The sequence below is a fragment of the Triturus cristatus genome, chromosome 1_2, assembly GCF_964204655.1.
Source record: "Triturus cristatus chromosome 1_2, aTriCri1.1, whole genome shotgun sequence".
In the NCBI taxonomy this organism is placed as follows: domain Eukaryota; kingdom Metazoa; phylum Chordata; class Amphibia; order Caudata; family Salamandridae; genus Triturus; species Triturus cristatus.
In genome coordinates, this window is record NC_140580.1 from 650438198 (window position 1) to 650462132 (window position 23935).

A 23935-nucleotide genomic window follows, 5' to 3' on the forward strand; every position below is an offset into this window, starting at 1 on the left:
GTAGTCAATTTGTCAGAATTCGAAAGTTCTTCATGCAGCACGCTACAGTCCCAAAGATTGGGTCAAGGATCAGAGTCGTGCAAGCATCGATCAGTGCCCATAGATTTTTAGGAAGTCCTTATTTCATCAAGAAATTGGGCAGCAATTCAGTCTGTCAAAGATTCAGGAACGCAGCTGTCATGTAGCGTCACCATTGTCTCCGTCAGCAAAAGTGAAAGTACGAGCAAGCAGTAGAGATAGCCTCTCTATTCTAACGTCACTTTTATAATGAAAGTAAGGAAATGTGGGCTTATCCCATTGGTTGGTTGTGATCGTCCGGTGAGGTTTCACACAGTTCAGGAGGTTAAGTCATTTTACATGTTCCATCCGGTTTTTATAAAAGTCTTCCCGTCGTGATCTTGCTTGGGCACAGCAAGTCTAGGGTCATGTCGAGGCCACTGGTACATGATGTGGCGCAGGCGCACTTTGCCCGAAACCTCGTGGAATGGTGGCCATCTCGTCGTGTCAGTTTAGCGGACATCTTGGTTTAAGGCCCAAAGGACAACTTAAGCGAAACTCACACAAAAAGTAATTAATACCTAGAAATAATGAATAAAATGTTAAACCCTCTCTAATTCCCCTATGTGCTTGTAATTATCTAGCGTATGGCGACATTTAAAGCGTTCATATTCACCCAATGATGTCATCTGGTGCGACATTACGATAATGTCACAAAAGCAACATATATCATGCGATATTCTATTTTTCCTGGTATTAGTATGCGTACATATGCTAATTACAAATTATTTGAACCATGCAAAATGCAAATCCCACGTATATTTCGTACATTAGTAATGTTGGTTAAACTTCACTCAAACACATTAATAGTATTACAATTAATAGATTATTCTAATTAGTATAAACATGTAGAATAGGGGGGGGGGGGTATACAAAATGTTGTACTACCCGCTCCATCACAGGCAAAGAGGCTACGGTAGAGGATACCAAGCCAGTGGAGGTGCATCCTTCTAACCTCAGAGAGCCACTTTCAGTTTGCAAGAGGAAATAGGTCCCATGGTCAGGGGTCAGCTGGATTCTAAGGTGAGTACAGTGACTTCTTTCCAAGGAAGAGTAGGTGGTCAACTAAAATATTTTGTCAAAGTTTGGGAAGGTATAACACAGGACCCATGGGTTTTGGAAACAATTCAGGGTTTCAAAATAGACTTTACAGATATACCCAGTCAGTAAACCCTCCAAAGAAATTGGTTTTGAACTTGTACCTCCAGAGTGTGGTAGAGGAAGAGATAAGGACTATGTTAGAGAAGGGTGCAATTGTAGAGGTGAGCAAAGAGAACTGAGTTTTGGGGAGTACTCTCTTACTGGTTGAGAAAAAGGCCAAGAGTTGGAAACCTGTAATAAACTTGAGAGACTTACTCTAGTTTACAGGCACTTCACGAAGGAAGGTATACATCTTTTAAGGGACATACTATTGAAGAGGATTGGTTGGTAAAGTTGGATCTGAAGGATGCTTATTTTACAATTCCTATAGCAAAGAGCAGCCAGCCTTCAGTTTATTTGGCAGGATCAAATTTATCATTTTTTTTCCCTTCCAGTGCCATGGTGTTTCACTAAGGTAATGAGGGCATTGGTAGCCAACCTGAGAGAGAGGGGTATTCGAATGATCATTTATCTAGATGACATGTTGGTAATGTCTCAATGTTGGAATCGACTTCTGAAGGAATTGGATATGGTCAAGAATTTACTGGAAGGTCTAGGCTTTATTGTGAATAAGGCGAAGTCAGTTTTGACTTCAACTCACATCCCATAATTGTTAGGGTTCATGATAGACATGATAAATGTGGTTTTATTACTACCAGTTAAGAAGGTGACTAAGATAATGAAAGATTCACCATGTATTGAGAAGAGAGTTTTTTACTCTAAGGGAATAAGCAAGGCCAATAGGTCTGTTATCCTGTTCAATTCAGGCTGCTTTTCATAGTCCATTACACAACCGGGCACTGCAAAGAGTGAAAGCGAGAGCCCTTTGGGGCAGGCTTATGGTTTAGAGACAAAATAAACCTAGATCAGTAAGTAAAGGTGAAATTCAGGTTGGTGGCTAGAAAATTTAGATGGTTGGAATGGACGGTCAATCTTTGGTTGCTCTCCAGATTTCGTATTTGAGTCAGATGCGAGTCTAACTGGTTGGGATGCACGTTTGGGTGTATAAGAGACTGGTGGATTGTGGTCAAACATAGAGAGAGAGCAACACATAAACTGTTTATTGTTAACAGCAGGGCTCCACGCTCTTAACGAGTTTCAGACAAACTTTGCAAGGCAGTGCAGTATTGTTTTTTTAAAAAATCTTTTAATAACAAAGCTCAAGAGAATTGTAGACACAGTATGCATAGACAAGGTTATACAATCAAGCAGACACCATTTTGCAAGAATGATACATTCACTGAAAAATAGGTTGTATACAACACCTTCTGCGTGGGTCAGTTTCTCAAGTTCACCCTCTATATTTCTGCCAGGGCGCCCAGATTTTTCCCACTTCTTAGCAGCCCCCTGCTTTTGTAAACCGTTTCTTCAGCGCATTGGCACCAGTCAAGGTCCCGTTTCCATTCCTCCAATCTCGGAGGTAGAGGCGCCCCCCACTTTCTGGCAATGTTTCTCTTTGCAACCCCTGCCGCAAGAGCCAGCCACAGGCCCTCGTATCTGGACCAGTCAGCATCCGTTGTAATCATCAACAGTAGCCACTTTGCATCAAGGGGGACTGTCATTCCCATTACCCTAGACATAATATCTGTGACCCCGCAGTGCAGTATTGTTGAAAACGGACAATGTTTCTGCAGTGTCCTTTATAAATCAATTAATGGGCACAAAGTCCCATGAACTGTCGGAGTTGGCAAAAGAGCTTTCGTTATTTTGTTGAGAGCACAAGGTCAGTTTGAGGGCAGAAATTTGCCTGGGAAGGAAAATTTAACTGTGGTTTGGAATTCAAGGTTTTCGAAGGATTACAGAAATTTGGAAGCTGAATCAGAGGTGCTTCAAACAGATAGATTGATTATGGGGTCCTCTGGAGACGGATCTTTTTGCGAGCAGGTTGCCATTTCAGGTAAAGAATTATTACAGCTGGAGGCCGGATCCAGGAGACCTAGCAGTGGAGGCCTTTCTACAGAGTTGGGGGGGGGGAGGGGGAACAAATGCTTATGTTTCCCCATTCGATATGATTCAAAGGGTCCTGCAGAAAGTGAGGAGAGAGGAATGTGTTCTAGTGCTGGTAGCTCTATTTTGGATGTTGCAGGCATGGTTTCCAATCCTTTTGGAACTCGCATGCGAAATACCATTTTATCTTCCTGCGATGGAGGGTCTGTAGGCAGACATAGATGGAGAGGAACATCCTTTGGTTCAGACATAGGCTTTGAACCTTCTTGTCTGGAAAGATCAGGAGATAGTCAGGCGTGTCAGGACTTTCGGGAAAGCTAGAGGAATTACTTGAGGAATCTTAGGCACCAGGTACTCGGCGTAGATACAAAGGAATTTGGAAATTATTGTTATGTTGGTGCTTGGAAAGGAGTTTGGATCCTGTGGAGGCACCTATATAAAAGGAGGTTAACTTTCTGGTAGAACAATTTGAAAAAGGCCTTAGCTATAGAACAATAAATTGCTACAGATCATCAGTGGCTGCCAGACACAGTCAGGTTGATGGTAGAAGTTTGGGTAAAAATGCGGTGCTTTGCAGGGTCTTAAAAAGTATCATATTGCAGAAACCTCCTAGGAGGAGATATGAGGATTGTGGGATGTCAATATGGTTTTATCCTTTTAACCTCATGGCCAAGTAATAGGTATTTTGTGTTGAAGAGATTAACTATGAAGTTGGCATCTTTGCTTTGTTTGGTTTCTTGTCACAGAGTTTCAGATGTGAAAGCTTTGGAGGTAAGTAAGAGAGTTTAGGACGCCTTTAGGGTGACATTTGATATTACAAAAAGAACTAAAACAATGTCAGAGACTATTATCCGAAGTTTGAAGCATGTATGAAGCTGTGTGTGGTAGATTGTATGAAAAAGTATGATTCTAGAATGGAGGAGTATCATCCGGATGGAGTGAATCAATTAATGATTTATTTTGTGAAGTCATTCAAGTATTTGACTACAGCTACTTTTGCAAGCTGGTTGAAATGTACTATGCAACAAGCAAGTGTAGATCTGAACAAATCTAAAGTGAGGTGCAATGGCTAGCTAAGCTTTTTGGAAAGATGGGAGACTGGAAGACATTATGAGAGCGGCTGATTGGTCGAATGCTTCAGTGTTTGCAATACATTATTGCAAGCCAATTGAGCACAAGTCTAGTGTGGTATTAGAGGGCTACCAACATGCATAATAATAGCCTCCGATCTTGTAATGAATTAATGGTTCTCCAAATAAAGTGCCTAGAGAATCTGCATTTCATTAAAGACAAGGACACTAGCTTTATCCCACCATCCGCTCCCTGGTTTTATGGGAGTATTAGATGTTAATTTGAGAGTAAAAATGAAAAAAAAAAAGTGGAAATAGAGATCTAAAGATAACTTTTGTTACATTGTATTTTGGGAGAATAAAATGTTTTCTTGTTTCAGAAAACAATAATTCGGTATATGGAGGATGGTTACTCATATGAGGAATGGAAGAGTGCAAGAAGAGAATTCGTACTGATACAATAAGAGGAAGGAACAAGGTTTCACATTTAAAAGAGGACGATGATTGAAGGGACCATTTATATGTAGAAGAAGGTTCTAGTTCTGGAATGTTAATGTTTTATTATGTAATATGCAGGGCCGGATTGGGAAGGCAATGGCCGAGGGGCCGGTATCCAAGTTCCAGCAGTGGGCTGCTTTTTTGGCCAGCCTGTGGGGGGGGGGGGGGGGGGGGGCGATTCGGGCGGTGTCTGTGTTGTTTGGGATGCTGCCAGCGGCCCAGTGGGTGCCTGAGTGGCCTTTCTTGAGGCAGATGGGCGTCCATTACCCTTTTATCAACGGGCAGAGGTGTCACTCCCTTTCTCTCAAAGCACCGGCCCATTAATTTATGCAGTGTTTTGCGGAAAGGCAATATGCAAATGTATGCCACTTTTTTTTTTCGTGCCCTGGCCGATATTCAATTCCAATCCAATCCTGGTAACATGTTCTTTAAGGTGTTGGGACTGGCATTAAAAGATTAATGCATAATGGCCTCATCCTCTCAAAGGGCTCCAAGAGAAGCGAACTTTATCTCTATCTCACTTTTTTGTTTTTGTCTGAATCTTTAACATAGAATTGGTAACCTCCATTTCTTTCCGCGGGCATTCAAAAAGCATTAAAATAGCACTGCATAAAAGAAAGACAATTAATCTTTTATTTTTGGTTTTATTTAAACAGCGCGTTTAAATAAGAAGATGCCTAATTATGCTGTTCACGTGCTGTGTGGATCAGATCTTGTAGCGTTATGCGATATCACCACTAGATGGTGATAGCCACATGTAACAGATAAATAAATAAATAAATCCGTTATTTCGTGTTTGGGAGACATTTTTAACATTCGAATATTCAGCCCGTCCTTGTCGTTTGGAGTCGAGGATCAGTTCAGGTTTTCGTTGGCGGTTGGGCTTGTTTTCAGCTCCAGCGCTGCTTCCTGTGTCGCCCGCCAAGAAGAAGAAGGAAGAACGGAGATAGGGGAGGATAGCAGAGCTGTGAGCCCGAGCCCATGGGAAGGAGAACCTGAGGAGTGAGCGCCGGGGTGAGAACCGCGTCTCAGTATTCGGGCAGTCTGGGGGTAGAGGTTGTGGGGAGGGGCACGATAATTTACACCACCGTGATACTGCAGTTTGTGCAACTAAAGTCCACTGTATCTGCTGTACCGAGCTTCGTCGGAGCTTGTGTTTCACATTGAACCATCAATGCCTCTCAGAATCTTGCTCCCCAAGTGTCTGCACATGCCTAGCAACATTCTATGCCCCGCAGGAGCATTGTACCTCCCAAGAACTTGTCTCACCCCACGCCCCAAAAAAGCCTGTTTTCAGAGTCAAAGACTACTTACCCACTTATCATAACCCACCAAGAGTGTGCGCACCCATTACAAATAGTGTCCACAACCTGAGACTTATACGCCCGTTTCCGAAATCTGACTCTTTCCTCCATCTAAACTCCTGCAGTTTGGGATCCTCACCCAGAGGCTATTTACCTTACTCGGAGACTGTAACCCTCACCCCGAGCTTGTAGGTCTGTGTGTTGCAATGATCGCCTTCGGGGGTGCTTCTCGTGAGTGGTGTTGACCGGTGTGTTGTGCAAGTGCACTCTAGGGATCTAGTTTAGTCTTTTTTATTCTGTTTCTCCTCTTCAGATTTCTCTGTCTCCTTACACCTGCCTCCTGCCATAGGCAGCCTCGGAGTGGCAGGTGTGTGGCGCAAGACCAGCTTTTATCATAGTATTCCGACCTTTCTTGAAGCCATCTTACATGAGAAGCAGAATGTCACCTCACGTATAAGCATGTGTGTTACCTAACTGGCAGTTGGTTTGCTTTATAATTGCCTTGCAAAATTGTACCTAGATCACACACGTTTGTGCTTTTTATGTTCTTTATATATTTTCCAGCGTCTATGAGGCATTAATGAAAGCTCAGGCAACGAGGAGTTTGGCAATTTCCAAATACCAACATAAAAATGCTCTCCAGGTGTTAATTTGGATATATGCCTAATTGATAAAGCGAGCAATCGATGTAGTGCTTTCAGCTGTTTTTCCTGGACATGGAAACTTTTTAGCAACCAAAGTGATACATAGAACAAAGGATATGGAACTGTTATTGGTTGGTTCCTGATGAGATTAACATCTGGCATCACCATTTCCTTTGTCTTTGCTGTATTAGTGGTTGATGAAGTATTTCTAAATATCTTAACCATATTAGTTACATAGTATAAGATGATTGCCATTACGTTTATTGTGACAAAACCCCTTGAGACCATCATAGGGATCATTTCCCCAAGATAAACTTATCCCCATGCAGCAGTGTGTCAGTTTATGAGAATGAGATATACCTGCAGTAGATCCCTTCATTCATACAGAAAGCGTTCCTTTGCCTCCAGTAGCACATCCCTAGGGACACTAGATTCCTGTGCCAGATTTTTCCACAATACCTCCATTTTTCAAAAGCATACAATTTCAATAATTTATTGCCCCAAAACTACAGGGAAATCCCCATTAGCAAGGTACTGGATTTCCTCCGAGTACCAGCTCCGACATCAAGTATTCTTCTTGCATGGACATTTGTTTTTTGTGCGGTAGAGAACCTCATGTAAGCCTGGCATTTTTTTTTATAAATCCCAGAATTGTACAGAGTCAAGATATTCTTTGCTTAAAACTGGTGTGAACTGAGTTAGGGGTGTATTTGTTTGTAAGTGTGCATGTAGTTTGCCAGGTTTATTGGGGCATAGCACTCCCTAAGATGAGAAACGGTTTTAGTGAGGTTGAATTTAATTGTCTTTTATTAGAACTACGCTTGGCATTGGTTCCATACTGGTCTTTCCTCTTTCTGTAATATTTGTTGGACCAAAACATTCTGCATGAACCGAGAATGATTGCTTTCTGTTAGTTGTAGATTTGAATTACTTCTCCTCACATATGAACAGGATGACAAAGCTTGTTTTATGCTGCTGTTCGGAGGGGATTTGAGGAAGGAAAATCTTGTATAACATTATAGGTAATTTTTCTGTGCATTTCCCGGTAGTATTACTCTGTTTGCTCAGGTGAGGCATTGAGTTGCGGGAATGTCGCATGGGTTACTTTAAAAAAGGCTTCAAATCACGCAAGACAAGTTATAGACTTGCTGTTCCATATAATGTGAACTTTTCGATTCCTCAGTGACATACTTCAACACATCACAAAATTAAATAATGGACGGAGTGTTGAAACTTTTCAAACACTCACCCACAGTCCTAGATCTGAGTTAAATCCATTGTTATTTTGCTCGGCAAGTCATCCCAGTTTGGACCTAGTCATATGCAAATCAGTCTTGACCCTGTTCCCCCATAGGAACAGTCCAGCCCGAACTGCCAGGCCAGGTCATCCTGGACTGGAAATGAGCATCCTGGGACGGGTTTCTGGGCATCACCCCATATCAGCCAGGCTACCTTGAATCCAGTGGTGCAGCGAGCAAGGGACCCATGTCTTGGAATACTCATAGCTACTTAGGGGGCACATAGCAACATCACAAAATAAAATGATGGATAGTGTTACTTTTCAAACACTCATCCCCCGTCACAGATCTGGGTTTAATCCATCATTTTTTTGCTCACCATGTCACCCCAGTTTGGGCCCCAGATGCTTGTTTCTGGTCCAGGGAGGACCTGTCCTTGCTGTTTGGTCTGGACTGTTCCCATGGGGAGCAGGTTCAAGACTGATTTGCATATGGCTAGTTCTAAACCGGAATGGTGTGGTGTGCAAAGAAGTTATGGATTTAACCCACATCTGTGACTGGGGGTGAATGATTTGTTCAGCATTCTGTCCATCATCTGTTCTTTTTGCATATGCAATACTTTACAGCACTTGCTTTCCATTTGGCTTAAATGTTTGCATATGTAAATATGCACACATATTTTTTATTCAGGACTCCCAAGGCAGTTCTTTGGCATTATGAATGTCTCTAGTTCATGATAGGTAAGCAAGTGACCTCTCCTTGAAACCAGTCTCCAAAATAGTTTAAGAAATCTTCTAGTTTTCCTCTGTGTAAAGTTTTTAACTATTCCCCAACTAAATATAGGGTGGTAATTGTGCATTGGGGAAAAGAACTGCATATTCTTTGCTCTAGGTCAATTCCTCTGGCTATAGGCACATGTCAAATAAACCACATACAGATGTTACTTTTATATATGGATATTAGTTTAGATAAATTGCTGGTGCGGACATTAGCTATGAATTATTTAAGTATATTGTCAAAATGTATTTTGTTTATTTATCACACAGTATGGGATGCAATGTTTTATGAAAACCGTTAAAGTAACCCTTTCCTGTATTCTACATTTTGCATAGTATTCAGATTGTGTATGTTTAGAAGAGATTATTTTATATCTACTGTGATTTTTCTCCACTAAAGGAGTCACACAAAAGGCTTTGAAAGCTTAAGTGTCACATTGACCTCTTTTGGAAAGAGAGACAATTAACTGGTGGGGTTGTTTTTTTCCACCTCTGCCTCTTTTGGAAAGCTCAGAAGATGCAGACATGCAGCTTTTACTTTTAAGGAAAGTGAGAATCTTTGGTTCTCATTTAGTCTTATCTTTAACCATTAGATAACCTATTGTCTTGGATAATGGTTATGAAGTCCTTCCTGGCAGCTCAAGTTCAGGAAGCATCAGAGAAACAACACTTTCATTCATAGTGGGGAAAAAAGATGGGCTTTGTACTATGTACCTTCAGGGGATAGTCGTTTAAAAAAGTCATTCTGTTTCGATGGCAGTGATACTTTCCATTAGATCGGGTCATGTTATTTCAGTTGAACTCCAATATAGAACTATGCTGACCTGATGGCTTACGACTACTTCCATTGGTCATTTGTACAGAGAATAGTTTGATGGTTTAGGTATTTTGGATTACATGAGCGAGTAACATGCAAGTGGATGTTCCCCGAGTAGAGCTGTGAAAGTGTGGCCCAGGAATATGCCTCCTTATCCGCAGTCTTTTTGTCCGCAGGGAATCACAACGCGGTCGTTACAACGACCGCGTTGTGATTCCGCATACCATTACTCCGCAAGTCGGAACAACGACTTGCGGAGGGGGGGGGCGCTGGATGTTGGAATAGTATAATTTACTATTCCAACTCTAGTCTCTGCGGACAGTAGGGAAGGTGTTGGATTTTAAATCCAACACCTTCCCCCCCCCCCCTCTGCAAGTCGTTCTTCCGACTTGCGGAGTAATGGTATGCGGACTCACAACAACCGTGTTGTGATTCTCTGCGTACAAAAATTTCTTTATAAATGTTGTTTACCGTGGCCCAGCACTGCTACAACCTACTGGAAGCAGAAAGCATAGGTACATTTCAGTTTGCAGTTATACAGATAAAATGTTTTTAAGAGAACAACGAATGTAAGTCAAACATTAGATTTATTTTTGAAGACACTTAGATCACAAGTCGGTCGTAACCATATTCCTGGGGTGAAGGTATGGGAAGTTATGGAGAGTGATGGGGAATAGCCACTCACCGTTGCAATTTTACCGGGTTTGGATTCTCACCAATGTTTCTGGGCACAGATTCATCCTGCTGTCATCTGGGAAGACTCAGAATTGTAAGAGTGGTGGAGAAACTACCTTCCCGAATAGGTGATTACGACTGAAATTCATTGTGAGTGATCACCTAAAGAACATTGTGGTTCTCTAAACGCCAGTGTATAACTCCTCTGAAGAGCATGAGAAACATTGGTGATGTTACTAATAGGAGTGATCATCATGAGGAATTTTGGAGACAAGACTGATGCAGGAGTGTTACCCGCAGGTCCAGGAAGGTCTGATCCATGCCAGATTTTCTTGATAAGCATGGACTGGAAATGAGTGGCATTTAGGTTGATTGTTTGCAATTTTGTTTTATACAGAAATTCTAAAAACAGAGCATGGTTACCACTCTTATGGACCTACATTGGACAGCCCTGTCTGTTGCGACGATTTTGTGATCTGTTATCGTCTCTTATTAGACGGAGACTGAGGGCATTCGTGTAAAATGTTGAATGTTAGAAGGAAACAGATTAGGGAGTTTCCAGGGTTATCGGAGAGTTAGTAGACCATCATAGGAATTGAAATTTAGCCACCTTCATGGTTTGTTGTTGAATCCCTTAAAGAATGTTGTGGGTGCTTTAGTGTATTGTGGGTATGAAAGACTAGTGATATCTTTTTTCTAAAAAAAAGTTATTGATATTTTCAAATATTACAACTGTGCACTGCTATTTGCTCCACCTCATCGTACAACAGTTGACTTGTTCCCCATATACGCAGATCTAGCCCAACAATGACTTGAATATTTTTGGAATCTTGTTCTAGGAATACTCCTTTAGTCCTCTGGGCTAGAATCATAGTTGTCAATTGGGTTACGATAACAATATCTAAACTTAAAGTTTTAGTGAAAGGCAAATTCTTTATGATATCTGATATAGCAACAGCACAGGATTTGCTTAAGGAGATTTCGACCTCTCAATCAAGCCAGATTTTGAGGAGTCTATGTAGAGTCGGGGTTTTTTCTATAGGATGTTATAGGTCTTTAATTTCTTGGGAGCTGTTTATTTCGAGGGTTCGGGGGGGGGGGGTCAGTAGAGCAGGAAGGAGTGCGGAACCCAGGAGGCCCAGGGGGTGCAAAAGGTCACCCCAATGAAGTGGGGTAGGTTCCTTTGGTCTGCGTGGGAGGAAGTGGGGCCATTGGAAGGTAGGGCTCGGGTGAGGGTGGTGATGGGTGGGTTGGGGTGGTGATGGTTGGGGTGGGGATGAGTGGGATGAAACAAAAAATGAAGTTGATGGTGTCGGGTTATGTCTATCTATTTTCATTCTTCATTTTGTATGTGTCAGAGTATATAGTAAATCAAAAGGGAGTGGATCACTAGTCCCAGAGAACCAGGGTGTGCAAAGACAGTAAAGGTACTGTTTAAAAAACCCTCAATCACGTTATGAACGTTTTGGATGTTAGCGGTATATTTTCGTTCTCCGCTTCGTTATTAGTAACGTGACAGCATCATCATTGGGTTTGTTGTTATGCTTTCTCCACCTGGAGATCGTACCACTGGTTGTTTTGGTAGTGATCGTAAATGAAAAATGAGAGTGAGTTTGGTGAAGTGTTCAGTGGTGAAAAAATGAAGATAATTAAAAACCAACAGGGCTAGTAAAAAATCTTTAATTGTACTAGCTGTTGGGGAGTTTAGTCAGTGTGCACTCAAGGGTGAGTTAAGACCCTGTGCATTCTAAAGTGCCATTAAAAAGGTCGACATGTTTCAGCCCTTGTTGTGCCCCGAAGGGTCACACGGGCTTTCTTCAGGACCTAGGAGGTGAAACAAAGACCTGAAAATTCACAGGATCTCTAGGGTGAAATGATTTTTGGGTTAATTACTCCCAAAGGTAACTGTTCAATTTGAACCTATAATAGTAGTTCCAAAAAGTAAGGTGGGGAAGGAAAGAAAAACAGACCTTGTTAGAGTAATTATTAGTGAGGATAAAAACAAATTATATTAACACATTTCTCAAAAACAGACAGCCAACAATACAAAACTGGTTTCTTTTAGTCTATAAGGTTGTCTGCAACAACTGGAAAATGGCAATTTTTATGTTTGGAGTCAAGACACTAAATGTGTCCCGTATTTCGTATGGCAAAATTCGTCCCTCCTTCCGAAACTCGTAAGAGAATCCACATTCCATCTTGTCATATAAGGTGTACAGGGCGCTCATATGTGATTATATCAATAGTGCAACTGAACGTATAAAGAGACTCATTATTGGATCAGAATCACAGTATTGACAGCCTTTGTTGTCCTAAACTCGCAAGCGCGTGTTCAAAATGGATCGACTTGAGGAAGTGCAAAGGCACGTAATCATGGCAGTAGTTCTGTATTTGTTAGAAACAGTAGCGCTTAGGTATTTACAGATGGTTTAACAGCGCTCATATATTTACGATTTAGCTCAAACGGTTAATTTTCATAGGAAATAAGAGGAGTGGCATAATGTTTACGTTCTAATGGCAGCATTTATATTTTTACGCAGAGTAGTGGAGCTTACGTATGGTTTTTAGAAACTTAAAGCAGCATATAAATTAGATTAAGGAGTAGCGGTGCCTGATGTTGCATAGTGCATATATATATATATCAGGGATATACTGGTGAAGATATTAATAGCTGGTGCTCAAATTGGAGGCGGCGCGTGTGATGTAAAAGGGCTTCCGTACCTGTTTCCCGTTACTGTGGGTAACAGCGGGTGTGGAGTAGGGCGGTCGCTCGCGCTCTTCAAGGATAATAGAGAAGAAACAAAGGAAAATGAAACTGTCAAAGTTTGACCAAGTAATACATTACGGTTCTGTTGTGAGGTTGAGTCCACCATCTCGCTAACCTCTTCGGCGCTGGACGCGGCTTCTGTGCTGGCTCTGCCCTAGTCGACCCGGTACTGCCGGTAGGACCTCAGAGCTCGCGTTATATGAGATATGGAGCGCGTAGAAATAGTCGAAAGACTACTATGAGATGGGCAATGTTGAATTAGGAACCTGAACGGTATGAAGTGGTAATTACCGATTCGATGTAGATAAAAAGGCGGAGTTGATGACATTGATGCAAATTGTTCAAATATGTACACAAAGGGGGTTAAAAAGAAAAGGTGTTGTTGGAAAGACTCTTTATGGAGAAAGCGCTAAGATCACGCCTGATGTTCACCTTTACATCATTGTCAGCAACGTGTGTCCTCAAACGGGATGGCATATATAAGTAATGCTTGATCAGATACATCAACCCTTATGCATTTTAGAGGTTGGTATATGTTTGGCCAGATTCTTATTTTTGGCAATGAAGTTTTGGGAAAAAAAGGGTCAGAGCATCATTTTCTCAATACGCTCAACCATGGTATATTGTCATTCAAACCTTGGGTATTCGTGCAAAGTCGATGGACCCATCTTTGTTCTTTTTCGAACAATACTTTCTCTGCTTGGTTGTTCTTGTTAGTAAGGGTTTCCAGGATTACCCAACGTAGGTCGTTGACAGTATGTCCTTGTTCCAGGAAGTGATTACTCATCTTCGTAGTGCTTCTCTTGCACTTGACGTTACTGCGATGTTCGCAGAGTCTCTGTTTCACCTTCCTGCGGGTCATTCCAATGTAGCGCAAGCCGCATGGGCATGTGATCATGTAGATAGCGTGGGTGGTATTGCAGTTAGTGTGCGCTCTTATGGTCCAGTTTAGATTGGGTGATAACTGTAAATTTTTGGTTGCCGTTGTCAGGTGGCAAACTGAGCATGACCCGCATGGGAAATGTCCTGTGACCGGTGTGTTGTGCCAGAGGCCTTGTTGTGTCTTCGTGGCTGGTTTTTCCAAAGGTCTTGTGTGTACGAGTATGTCTTTTAGGTTCCTTGTTCTTTTATTAGAGAATCTGGGTTTTGGCCATTTCAAGTTTCCCGAAGTCAGAGTTCGCCAGTTTTTGTTGACGATTTTCTTGATCTCGTTTGTCACAGTACTATAAGTGCTAACACATGTCAGCTGATCCAAGGTGGATTCTTTTACTGTGGTGTCTAGGAGGATCTCTCTTGGCTGGTTCCTTTCCCTTTTCTGGCATTTTTTGATAATGTGTATGGGGTAGTCCCTGGTTTGTAGTTTATCACTTAGTTCCATTGCCTGGCTCTTGTAGTCTCTGATGTTACTGCAATTTCTTCTGAGTCGTAGGAACTGTCCATACGGGAGGTTTTCCCTCAATGGACGTGGGTGAAAGCTGTTATATGATAACAGGCTGTTTTTAGCTGTGGGTTTGAAGTAGGTCTTAGTTTGTAATTTGTCCCCTTCGTTGAAGATAGTGACATCTAGGAAGTCGAGTTTGCTGGGAACTGCTGTGTATGTAAATTTCAAGCAGTCATCCCTGGTATTGAGCCATTGGTGGAATTCGTACAGATCTTCATTATTTCCTTCCCATATCAGAAGGACGTCATCTATATATCGCTTCCAGAAGACGATGTGACTCAGGAAGGGATTGGAGGGGTCATGGATGTATGTGGTTTCAAAGTTGCTGACATAGAGCCCCGCTACACTCGGCGCAAAGGTACTGCCCATTGAAGTACCATGGCGCTGTTTATACATGATTTTATTGTATTCAAAATGGTTTTCTGTAAGTGCTAACCTACAGCACTCAAGTACGAAATGTCTCGGTGTCTTGTGTTCCCATTGTTGGCCGAAGAGAAGTGTCTCTAAGGTTTCCAGGGTTTTCTGTTGCGGGAGGCTCGTATACAAACTTTCGATGTCAAGTCCCACTAGTAACATTCTGTTCTGTGAGTATTGTAGATTCTGTAGGTGGTTGAGGAGGTCTTTCGTGTCTTTCAAATAGGTGGGAGTTTTTTGTACCAATGGTCGCAAGTAGTGGTCTGCGAATTGTGACAACGGTTCTAAAATAGAACCGATCCCAAAGACAATCGGACGTCCGGGTGGCGGGCGTCGTTCTTTGTGGATTTTGGGTAAAGAATAGAAGTAAGGCATTCTTGGTGTCTTGGTTATCAGAAATTCTGCTTCAGTCTTGGAGACCCAGTTGTTGGTTTCTGCTTCATCAACCATGATGGCAATGGTGTTCTGTAAGCGTTGGGTCGGGTCTGTCCTGATGACTTCGTAGAATTTTTCATCAGAAAGTAATTCGATGCACTGTTGGTGGTACCCTTCTTTGCTGAGAAGCACAATGCCACCTCCCTTATCCGCTGGTTTGATTATTAGCTCTTCGTCTTGTCGTAATGTATCTAGTGCTCTTTGTTCAGCATTAGATATATTCATGAAAGGTCTTCTGGTTTGGTCTTTAAGATCACCCACTTCTTTCATTATGGCCTGTTCATGAGCATGACGGGCACAAAAGCGGGAACAAGCACAACAACCTGATTTTCAACCTCACCAACGTAAGACTTACCAAAGAACAAGAGGATGTTCTTAACAAAGGTCTTAGTTACGTACCCACACCACCCGTAGACATCTTCAGACTCCAATGTGAAATGGCTGAATTCTGCAGGAAGATTAAGCTGAAAGCCTTCTTCAATGGAAAAGAAGAAATAACAAAGGACGGCGATACGACACTCCGCCGTAAATCCAACTTCTGCCCACTTAACCACCAAGTTCCAGTAGAAGTACTAGCCTTTGAACAGGCCATAATGAAAGAAGTGGGTGATCTTAAAGACCAAACCAGAAGACCTTTCATGAATATATCTAATGCTGAACAAAGAGCACTAGATACATTACGACAAGACGAAGAGCTAATAATCAAACCAGCGGATAAGGGAGGTGGCATTGTGCTTCTCAGCAAAGAAGGGTACCACCAACAGTGCATCGAATTACTTTCTGATGAAAAATTCTACGAAGTCATCAGGACAGACCCGACCCAACGCTTACAGAACACCATTGCCATCATGGTTGATGAAGCAGAAACCAACAACTGGGTCTCCAAGACTGAAGCAGAATTTCTGATAACCAAGACACCAAGAATGCCTTACTTCTATTCTTTACCCAAAATCCACAAAGAACGACGCCCGCCACCCGGACGTCCGATTGTCTCTGGGATCGGTTCTATTTTAGAACCGTTGTCACAATTCGCAGACCACTACTTGCGACCATTGGTACAAAAAACTCCCACCTATTTGAAAGACACGAAAGACCTCCTCAACCACCTACAGAATCTACAATACTCACAGAACAGAATGTTACTAGTGGGACTTGACATCGAAAGTTTGTATACGAGCCTCCCGCAACAGAAAACCCTGGAAACCTTAGAGACACTTCTCTTCGGCCAACAATGGGAACACAAGACACCGAGACATTTCGTACTTGAGTGCTGTAGGTTAGCACTTACAGAAAACCATTTTGAATACAATAAAATCATGTATAAACAGCGCCATGGTACTTCAATGGGCAGTACCTTTGCGCCGAGTGTAGCGGGGCTCTATGTCAGCAACTTTGAAACCACATACATCCATGACCCCTCCAATCCCTTCCTGAGTCACATCGTCTTCTGGAAGCGATATATAGATGACGTCCTTCTGATATGGGAAGGAAATAATGAAGATCTGTACGAATTCCACCAATGGCTCAATACCAGGGATGACTGCTTGAAATTTACATACACAGCAGATCCCAGCAAACTCGACTTCCTAGATGTCACTATCTTCAACGAAGGGGACAAATTACAAACTAAGACCTACTTCAAACCCACAGCTAAAAACAGCCTGTTATCATATAACAGCTTTCACCCACGTCCATTGAGGGAAAACCTCCCGTATGGACAGTTCCTACGACTCAGAAGAAATTGCAGTAACATCAGAGACTACAAGAGCCAGGCAATGGAACTAAGTGATAAACTACAAACCAGGGACTACCCCATACACATTATCAAAAAATGCCAGAAAAGGGCAAGGAACCAGCCAAGAGAGATCCTCCTAGACACCACAGTAAAAGAATCCACCTTGGATCAGCTGACATGTGTTAGCACTTATAGTACTGTGACAAACGAGATCAAGAAAATCGTCAACAAAAACTGGCGAACTCTGACTTCGGTAAACTTGAAATGGCCAAAACCCAGATTCTCTAATAAAAGAACAAGGAACCTAAAAGACATACTCGTACACACAAGACCTTTGGAAAAACCAGCCACGAAGACACAACAAGGCCTCTGGCACAACACACCGGTCACAGGACATTTCCCATGCGGGTCATGCTCAGTTTGCCACCTGACAACGGCAACCAAAAATTTACAGTTATCACCCAATCTAAACTGGACCATAAGAGCGCACACTAACTGCAATACCACCCACGCTATCTACATGATCACATGCCCATGCGGCTTGCGCTACATTGGAATGACCTGCAGGAAGGTGAAACAGAGACTCTGCGAACATCGCAGTAACGTCAAGTGCAAGAGAAGCACTACGAAGATGAGTAATCACTTCCTGGAACAAGGACATACTGTCAACGACCTACGTTGGGTAATCCTGGAAACCCTTACTAACAAGAACAACCAAGCAGAGAAAGTATTGTTCGAAAAAGAACAAAGATGGGTCCACCGACTTTGCACGAATACCCAAGGTTTGAATGACAATATACCATGGTTGAGCGTATTGAGAAAATGATGCTCTGACCCTTTTTTTCCCAAAACTTCATTGCCAAAAATAAGAATCTGGCCAAACATATACCAACCTCTAAAATGCATAAGGGTTGATGTATCTGATCAAGCATTACTTATATATGCCATCCCGTTTGAGGACACACGTTGCTGACAATGATGTAAAGGTGAACATCAGGCGTGATCTTAGCGCTTTCTCCATAAAGAGTCTTTCCAACAACACCTTTTCTTTTTAACCCCCTTTGTGTACATATTTGAACAATTTGCATCAATGTCATCAACTCCGCCTTTTTATCTACATCGAATCGGTAATTACCACTTCATACCGTTCAGGTTCCTAATTCAACATTGCCCATCTCATAGTAGTCTTCCGACTATTTCTACGCGCTCCATATCTCATATAACGCGAGCTCTGAGGTCCTACCGGCAGTACCGGGTCGACTAGGGCAGAGCCAGCACAGAAGCCGCGTCCAGCGCCGAAGAGGTTAGCGAGATGGTGGACTCAACCTCACAACAGAACCGTAATGTATTACTTGGTCAAACTTTGACAGTTTCATTTTCCTTTGTTTCTTCTCTATTATCCTTGAAGAGCGCGAGCGACCGCCCTACTCCACACCCGCTGTTACCCACAGTAACGGGAAACAGGTACGGAAGCCCTTTTACATCACACGCGCCGCCTCCAATTTGAGCACCAGCTATTAATATCTTCACCAGTATATCCCTGATATATATATATATATGCACTATGCAACATCAGGCACCGCTACTCCTTAATCTAATTTATATGCTGCTTTAAGTTTCTAAAAACCATACGTAAGCTCCACTACTCTGCGTAAAAATATAAATGCTGCCATTAGAACGTAAACATTATGCCACTCCTCTTATTTCCTATGAAAATTAACCGTTTCTGAGCTAAATCGTAAATATATGAGCGCTGTTAAACCATCTGTAAATACCTAAGCGCTACTGTTTCTAACAAATACAGAACTACTGCCATGATTACGTGCCTTTGCACTTCCTCAAGTCGATCCATTTTGAACACGCGCTTGCGAGTTTAGGACAACAAAGGCTGTCAATACTGTGATTCTGATCCAATAATGAGTCTCTTTATACGTTCAGTTGCACTATTGATATAATCACATATGAGCGCCCTGTACACCTTATATGACAAGATGGAATGTAGATTCTCTTACGAGTTTCGGAAGGAGGGACGAATATTGCCATACGAAATACGGGACACATTTAGTGTCTTGACTCCAAACATAAAAATTGCCATTTTCCAGTTGTTGCAGACAACCTTATAGACTAAAAGAAACCAGTTTTGTATTGTTGGCTGTCTGTTTTTGAGAAATGTGTTAATATAATTTGTTTTTATCCTCACTAATAATTACTCTAACAAGGTCTGTTTTTCTTTCCTTCCCCACCTTACTTTTTGGAACTACTATTATAGGTTCAAATTGAACAGTTACCTTTGGGAGTAATTAACCCAAAAATCATTTCACCCTAGAGATCCTGTGAATTTTCAGGTCTTTGTTTCACCTCCTAGGTCCTGAAGAAAGCCCGTGTGACCCTTCGGGGCACAACAAGGGCTGAAACATGTCGACCTTTTTAATGGCACTTTAGAATGCACAGGGTCTTAACTCACCCTTGAGTGCACACTGACTAAACTCCCCAACAGCTAGTACAATTAAAGATTTTTTACTAGCCCTGTTGGTTTTTAATTATCTTCATTTTTTCACCACTGAACACTTCACCAAACTCACTCTCATTTTTCATTTACGATCACTACCAAAACAACCAGTGGTACGATCTCCAGGTGGAGAAAGCATAACAACAAACCCAATGATGATGCTGTCACGTTACTAATAACGAAGCGGAGAACGAAAATATACCGCTAACATCCAAAACGTTCATAACGTGATTGAGGGTTTTTTAAACAGTACCTTTACTGTCTTTGCACACCCTGGTTCTCTGGGACTAGTGATCCACTCACTCCCTTTTGATTTACTAGATACTTATGACAAGGAAGCTGAGTGGATCAGCAGCTCTTCCTTCTCCCTCCAGTTTGATTACTATAATGTGTCAGAGTATATACACTGGGCAAGGGGTGGTCTGATGATAACTGTTTTCAGTTGGTTAAATTTTGATTTCAATGTCTAGTAAGGAGAGCTTGAAGTTGTTTTCCCTTAATGTCAATGGTTTAGATAACATTAAGAAAAGGCGTGCTGTGGAACTCTGGCTAAAGGCTGAAAATCCTTCAGTTATTCTACTACAGGAGACTCATATTCCCTCTTCTAAGTTAGATGTGTTTTCAATGTTCAAATCATGGGCTTCGTTTCGGTGTTTTGCATCATGTGACGAATCCAAGCGTGGGCTGGCGATTTTTCTAAATAAGAATATATATTCTGAAATTATTCAGTCTGAAGAGGGAGGCTCAGGACGTTGGTGCTGGGTCTCATGCAGAGTTAAATGTAGACAGAGACCCTTTACTTTTGTTAGCTGTTATGGACCGTTAAATGACGATTTCAATATGTATGAAGATATGTTCCAGTCTTTATTTATGGTGTCAGGTGATATAGTGATTGGTGGTGATTTTAATGTTTTGATGGATCCCAAATTGGATTCATCGTCTCAATTAACAAAACAACTTAAACCTAAAGTCTCTCAAACCATTTCTAATTATATAAGATTATTGGATCTCTCTGATCATTGGCGTTTAGACAACCCTCTTAAAAGAGAATATACTTGCTGGTCGGCGAGATTTAAGTCCTCATCTCGTATCAACTTTTTCTTAGTTTCACGTAACCTTAGGCTTGGCTATTACAATACGGTGCACAATGTATTCTCTGATCATGCTATGCTCATCAGGGAATTTATTCTTGGGGATATTGGAAGGTCTCCCAAAAGATGGGTTTTTAATAAAGTCTATCTTAATGATGTAAATTGGGTTTCCAAACTAAAAGCGGAGATTAAAGAATTTATAACTCGTAACACAGGCACTGCTCCTCTTAGTATCATTTGGGACTCCTTAAAGGCTTTTATTCGTGGAATTATTATCGGGAAAGACGCCGCCACATCGATCTCGGCTAGGGCTAAAAAAAAATTATTGGAACATCGTATTCAGGTTCTTAGTGTTCAAAGACAGCAAAATTCCTCTAGAATCATCAAAGATCAATTAAATGAAGCCAAACGAGACTTTAGTGCATTCTTATATGAGCAAGGAGAGGCAAGTTTTCGTAGTCAATATCAGAAAGTCTACGAAGAAAGCAATTTTACGGGTAGATTCCTGGCCTGGCAAGCCAAAGAACAAGTTGCCTCCAATTTAATTCGGGGATTAAATTGTCCCGTAACGCATCAATTCACAATCGACCCGGAGGAGATAGGTAAGATAATGCATTGTCATTATCAAAAAATCTATAGTCATCAGCATCAAATTGATCAGCTTAAATTGAACGCTTTTTTGCGGAAGGCTGCGATTTCTCTCCTCTCCCAATCCGAAGAATTATATATGTCGGGTGGATTTTCTTTGGAAGAGGTAGAGTTAGTCGTGAAAGATCTCCCTTCGGGGAAAGCCTCTGGTCCAGATGGGCTACCCGCCGAATTTTTAAAAGTCTTTTTTCCTGCCTTTTCAAATTTTTTTTTACAACTTCTTAACTCCGTGTTAGCTGGATTCCCTATTCCAGATTCGTTTCGCGAGGGTACTGTGGTTAGCTTTCTGAAGAAGGGGAAAGATGCTAGAGATCCCAACTCATACCGTCCAATTACTCTTTTAAATTCGGATTACAAGATAGTTACTAAATTATTGGCAATTCGATTCAACCACATCTCTAAGGATTTGATTCATGAGGATCAAAATGGTTTTATTGCTGGTAGACAGTTGATGACCAATACTCACTATTTGTCGGAAGCCTTGGATTACTTTGAGACACGGCGGATTCCAGCCCTAATTCTTTTATTTGATGCGGAAAAAGCTTTCGATTTGGTGGTTTGGGAGACACTTTTTATTATTTTGCTATATTTTCATATTCCGCCAAATATTATTAATTTTATTCGTAATCTTTACACGGGTGCAAAAGCAAATATCATCATTAATTCACAAACGGTCGGGTCGGTTTCAGTTAATCGGGGAACACGTCAGGGCTGCCCCCTATCACCAATTCTTTTTGCTTTTTTCATTAAACCCCTCGCAATTGCAATTCGGAGGTGTTCAGAGATTTCACCTCCTCTTCCTTTAATGTCAAAGATTAAACTTTACGCTGACGATATTATGTTACTTATTAAATCCGATTTACAGTCTCAAGTTTCTGCGTTTCAACTCTTTGAGGAATTTGAGTCTCTGGGGGGGTATCGGATAAACAAAAAGAAGACTGAAATTTTGGTTTGTGGCAATCATAATCCTGTTTTATATCCGGACTTACAGGGCTGTATTAATAATAAACCTAAGAGATATCTTGGGGTTTTTTTTTTCATCCTCCGTCAAAGATCTCTATGGATTGAATTTCGATCCCCTTCTTCAGAAAGTTCGCTCAATGCTAACTCGTTGGAATAAATTACCGTTATCCATTTTGGGTAGAGTTGCTCTGATTTAAAATGTCTATTTTACCGCTCTTTAATTTTCTGTTTTCAACGATTCCCTGTTTTCTCTCTGGCACATTCTTTTCTAACATTGAATCATTATTTTCCTGTTTTTTGTGGGCACACAAAACGCCCCGTATCGCGATGAGCTCTTTTTATGAGGATTTAGACAATGGAGGCCTCGCACTTCCAAATATCAGAGACTACTATAGTGCTTATTTTGCTCAGTATCTGACCCGTTTTAAAGTCCCAATTCAAAACCCTAATGTATATATTAGCTTTTTCTTTGATTTAATTTTCTCAGAGAGCCAAATACTTTCCCCCCTTCAAGTACCTAAATCTCCTAAATTGGTTAGGTATAAAATAATTGCATGGTTTTTCAGGAAGCGTACTGCTATGCTCAAAAGATACTCTCTCTTTTTAATCTCTCCTCTTCGTTATCTGCCTTACTTTCTTTTAGTGGGCGGGGTCCAAGCTGTGACTTAATGACACACTAGTCTACAGCCGGATTTAGTAAAGTGGGCGACTTCTACAATTTTCAAGGTGGATAACCCCGTCGGAGATGCGGCTATTCCTTTCCTCAAAAATGTTTTTGTTAGTCGGGTCTTATGATCAAATTTATCAATTTCTGTTGCAGTATGCTCCCACATCGTTTACTCAGATTTCCTCAATAAATAACGATCTCTTTTAGAGGGAGGAGCCTAGCGCGCAACCAAGATGGCCGCGTAGGTGCGAGGCTCCCGAGGACCTCCGCGACCTCCTGAATTAATCCTGGCGATATCCTATCCTTGTTGAGGGGACTGTGTCGGTGAACCCGAGCTGAGGCGCCACCCGTTTTTCGGGCTCAAATCGGACCCCGGACATAGGTGGGAGCACCGATCGAAGGTTGCGGCCTTCTCCGCGCCGGCCCCCCGGACTTGAGTAGTGGGGCGATCCGGGGACAAAGTGAACAACAGCGGCGGGCAGGGCTGGGCGACTTGCGTACCCCGCGCTTTCACTTTCGCTTTTGCGCCCTCCTTGCCCTCAAGCGAGGTGGGGTTGCGGAGCGGAGTGCGGTGGTGTGGCCCTGTCCAAATGCCCGGCTGACCCGCCGGCTGTGGGTCGTCCTGCGGATCGGTGGTCGCCCTCCCCCCCCCGGAACCCGTGAACTGGTTTATCGGCCCGTTCGAGGAGATTGGCACGACGGTGGGAGAGCAAACATGTCCACCAAACAAGATGGCGACCGGGCGAAGGTGAAGACGACCCGCCGTGGCCCGGCACACCAATCCAACAGTATGGACCGCTACACTCTCCAGAAGGGATCTCCGGAGACATCGCGCACATCCCCGGCGGGCCCGACGGAGGCATCTGCTCAACCGGTGGATCTGACCCTCCGGGACGTCATGGGCGCCATCGCAGAGATGAAGGCCTCGGTGGACCAGCGCTTCGACACCCTAGCGCAAAAAATAGACTCGGTCCTTGTGGACGTGAGTCTTGTGAGGGCTGACTTGTCCAAAACGAACGACCGGGTCGATTCCCTGGCCCACACCACAACGAGCCTCACGACGGATGTGGTGGCCCTCCAAAAGGAGGTGCGCCGGCTT

General features: G+C 42.3%; 1 protein-coding gene across 1 annotated transcript in view; it reads left to right on the top strand.

Moving 5' to 3' along the window:
• Window positions 1–5592: 5592 nt before the first annotated feature.
• Window positions 5593–23935, top strand: part of TSPAN14 (tetraspanin 14) — a 306394-nt gene continuing 288051 nt past the window's right edge. Inside the window, exon 1 of the mRNA XM_085608121.1 lies at window positions 5593–5726. The gene's annotated coding sequence lies outside the window, so the exon portion shown is untranslated. The remainder of the gene's footprint in view (window positions 5727–23935) is intronic.